Source organism: Eublepharis macularius, chromosome 4 (assembly GCF_028583425.1).
Source record: "Eublepharis macularius isolate TG4126 chromosome 4, MPM_Emac_v1.0, whole genome shotgun sequence".
NCBI classification, from domain to species: Eukaryota; Metazoa; Chordata; class Lepidosauria; order Squamata; family Eublepharidae; genus Eublepharis; species Eublepharis macularius.
Window position 1 is genome coordinate 102931509 of NC_072793.1, and position 4125 is coordinate 102935633.

At 44.7% G+C, this 4125-nt stretch overlaps 1 pseudogene; it reads left to right on the forward strand.

Annotated features, from left to right (window-relative positions):
* The first annotated feature begins 1882 nt into the window (after positions 1-1882).
* LOC129327626 (TM2 domain-containing protein 1-like) lies at positions 1883-2379 on the forward strand (annotated as a pseudogene).
* Positions 2380-4125: the final 1746 nt, after the last annotated feature.

Below are 4125 nucleotides of genomic sequence, written 5' to 3' on the forward strand. Positions count from 1 at the left end.
GTCACAACTTTATGGGTTTGGCGGTTTTGAAGCATTGGGCTCACCCAACAGGGTGAGTGGGCCTTCAGGACTGCTCACCCTGACGGATCTGGAAGCAAGGGTTGCCTGGTAGGACCGGCGATGGGACAACGTGTGCTGAGGTGTGCCAGCGGGAGGCTGGCAGGAGATGCATCGGTCGGCAGCCTGGCCCTCCGATGCCAACGGGGATCCATGCCCAGATGCCGGGCCAATGCTCCATCCAGCTGTAATCAAAGTTGTGGCCATTTCTAACCCAAAGAGAGGTCTGGTGTGAGTCATTCAGCCGGAACGCAGTCTGGCATAGCACATAGGTGACAATTACCAGCAACCTGAGTTAGTGATGGCAAACAGAGATTTCCCCCTGTTGCAGTTGAAGAAGGGAGCTTGAGACCACAAAAGTTTATGCTGGGATAAAATTTAACTTTAAAGTGCCACAAGATTCCTTCTTCTTCTTCTTCTTTTTTTGCTTTAACAACATAAATGCTTCCTGTGGTACAGTTATGGCTGCTAGGTCCTGCAGGCAAATGACTATCTGGAAAGTGCAGGAAAGGGCCTTTTGCATGGAGCCTTAAAGTGAACTAGTTGCCTTTTGATGTACTTTAACCTTCCATTTATTTATCCATTTGAACAGGAAAGGGCAGATGGTTTCCATTCCACCCTTAGAAGAGTTAAAATCTTCAAAATCCCACAAGTGATTTGAAAAGTGTTCTAGGTTAAGTAATTAGAAATAAAAGGATTAACATACAATTGCTAAGAATGTCCCCCTCACTCCAAGCATTCACTGGGACACTGGAAAAGTACATCCCCTTTGCTCTGTCTTTTACTCACCCTGATTGTGTAAATAAATATTTGGTTAAAGCCTTTTAAGGGATAACTAATCTGTGTTAAATGATCTTGACAAAAGAGTGATTCTAATCTGGTTAGTGAATATGAAAGCAGAACAAAATTTGGCATTTTATTGTTGTTTCCATTTGTACAAAACAGAGTTTTCTGGTTAAACATTCACACACTGCAAAAATAATTTTTTCCCAATGTTTAGTGTTGCATGTACACGCACCTTGATAACTCAGAATATAATTTAGTCCTGCTGCCGACTGTCATTAATGCATGAGTCATACCATTACTGTGGTTTTAAGTGTTCTCACATTCTGAAGTGCAAGATCTCTAAAAATATCACCAACCCCAAATATACTAAACTATTTTTACCTGCTGTAGACCCAATACAAATTAATGCCCCAATTTTGGGGGAGAAAGTTACTTTGATTTGACCCCAAGCTTTAAAATATACTGGTAGGTCTAAACTCTTCCTTTGTGAACCAATGAAAACTTACCAGTGAAATCCTAAATAGAATTATGCTATTCAGTGTACTTAAAAGGTGTTACCTCTGTTTAAGATTGGACTGTAAGATGACAACTGGAAAGTTTTACTTGCAGAAACCCATTGAAATGAATCATAGCAGGAACCACTTTGCTTCTCTAGGTACACGGCCGTTTTCACACGTCTTACTGGCTCGGGTACATCACGCAAAGCTCCTGCAAGGACAGTGTCTTCCTGGCGCAATTTCCTGGTTCTTGAGCGAAATTGTGCCAGGAAGATGCTGTCTTTGCGGGAGCTTCACGTGATGTGCCGAAGCCAGTAAGACATGGGAAAACAGCCCACATATCCTTTGATTTTTCTCCACTTCTCTCACTGACTGTGAGCAGTGTGCAGTCTCACACCCCTGAAAAACATTGCGTTTAAGATGATGGCTTCAGTTCTGCTTGTGATCATTTTGCACACCTCCCAGCACACTGTTGGAATTGAAATTAGTAGTAGAAGTAGCATAAGACATTAGAGGGAACTGCATCTTACTCCATGCAGGGCATGGAGAGAGGCACCCCACTGCTGAACTGCAAAGCTCTTAGAGTTGGCAAATATATCTGTTAAGATACTAAAACAGACAATGATATTCAAGAATCCCTGAAGTGTACAAATCATATTGCATAAATTGCTTATTGTCCAGTATCAAATATTATATGCAAGAATTTCCATGGAAATAAAACCCAATTTACTGGGGAAAAATGGATTTTACAGACCTATAGAATGCCAAAATGTAAATGATTACTCCTACAAAGTAGCAGTAGCTCGGTCTTTATTTCTTGGTTGGTTGGGAGCAGACATGTTTTGTCTAGGCTATCTTCCTTCAGTTTGTTCAAGTTCTGCATATAATTGAGTTTTGTGGAATTGGTAGCTTGGTTGATTTCATTTTGATTTTAGTGCAGATTGTGGACCCTCAGATGATTCTATTTACATTATAGATTATGGAGCAAGGATTTAGTTTTACTAATGAGACATTCAGAAAACCACAGATATACCCATAAACTTGCTAGTAAGTGCCTTGATTTGGAATATGGAGGATTAATAACTAAATATGAGGGATGAGGGATGAGGGATGGTGGAGTTTGCTTGAAAAATACCCCCCCCAAGCCACCATGGATAGTTTTCCCCATAGAGTATAATAGCTGGATAAATTTAGGATTCTCTAATCTTACCAAACTAGATTAAAGAATCTGACACAGATTTCAGGGATGCCGAAATTTTATGGTGTTCCTGATACCCAGATCCAGATTGAGCTGAATTTTTTAATGCACCGTCTCTGCTCCCTAGTGTGATAATGGGAGATGTCAAGGACCTAAAAGGCTTTTCTAGAGGATGGTTCAGAGGTGGTAGTTACTTTGCCTCCTTGAAAGGAACAACTGAAGATGCGGACAAGTAGTTACATATTACCCTCATGAATTACAATTATTGCATGCCTTCTCTGCTTCTCTGCTCCATCCCAGGAGAAAGAATAATGTCCATTTTAAAACATTATTTAATGTATGATATAGATGCTGGGTAGAGCAATCCTGAGAAAGGGGGGCGAGAGTGCTCAGGCAGCCTACTAGCTTCTACACTAATGTATCTCACACTTATGTTGACATAAGCCCAAGTAATGCTGGTGCCTCTCCCCAGAGGACTGCTGCTAGGCTGGAGCACAGGTGGTGGCCCACCACGGCCAATCACTGACAGGTGTCAGGTGTAAATACCTGCATTAGCTTAGGTGTGAGTGGGTTGGGAGCATGCTGGGAATGAGTTAGCATCCTAAGCCACTCCAAGCTGGATAACACCCTAGACAGTTGTGGACAGTTATACCATGAAAAAAGATGATGTAGCCCATAGGTGCCCATGCAAGGGGATATATCAACTCCTCACTAGGGGTGTGCAAGGAAAAAACTTTCGGCTTTCTTGTTTCGGGATTACCCGAAACAAGATTCTCTACCGGCATTAGCCGAAAGCCGAAACAAGAATCTCTTTCGGGATTCGGGATTCGGCATTATTTCGGCATTCTTTCGGGATTCTTTCGGGTTTTTTTGCTGGGAAAATGCCTCCGTCTTTCAGGACGCCTGGAGGAGGCATTTTCCCACCAAATAAGCCCAAAATTGGTGGGGACCTTCCTCTAACCCTTCTCTAACAACTACCCAAGTTTCAGACAGATTGGACTTTGGGGGGGCCATGTTATGGCCCCCCAAAGCAGGTCCCCCCATCCTCCCCATAAGAAAGCAAAGGAGCAGCATATTGTTAGCATGCTGCTGCTGATCTCTCTTCATTATTTCCTATGGGGAAAAAATGAAGAGGCAGGCTTCCTTTGCCAGGGGTGGCATTTTGCATGCAAAATGCCCCCCAGCCCTCAGGGGCCCTTCTACCACCCCTCCTCACACCCCCCACCAAGGCTCAGCCTGCTCCCACTTGGGGGGGCCATTTCATGGCCTCCCCAAGTAGGTGCTCTAATCTCTACCACTGACAGCTGGGGGAGGCTTGTGTTGCCAGGGGTGGCATTTTGCATGCAAAATGCCCCCCAACCCTCTGGGGCCCTTCTCCCACCCCTCCTCCCACCCCCCACCAAGGCTCAGCCTGCTCCCACTTGGGGGGGCCATTTCATGGCCTCCACAAGTAGGTGCTCTCTGCCCCTAAAGTCCACCCCTCACAGCCCCACACAAACCCAGTTCCCCCACCCCAGCTGCCACACACAGACCCAAATCCCCCCAGTAGCCCCTCACAGACCCAAATCCACCCCCACCTGCCCCACA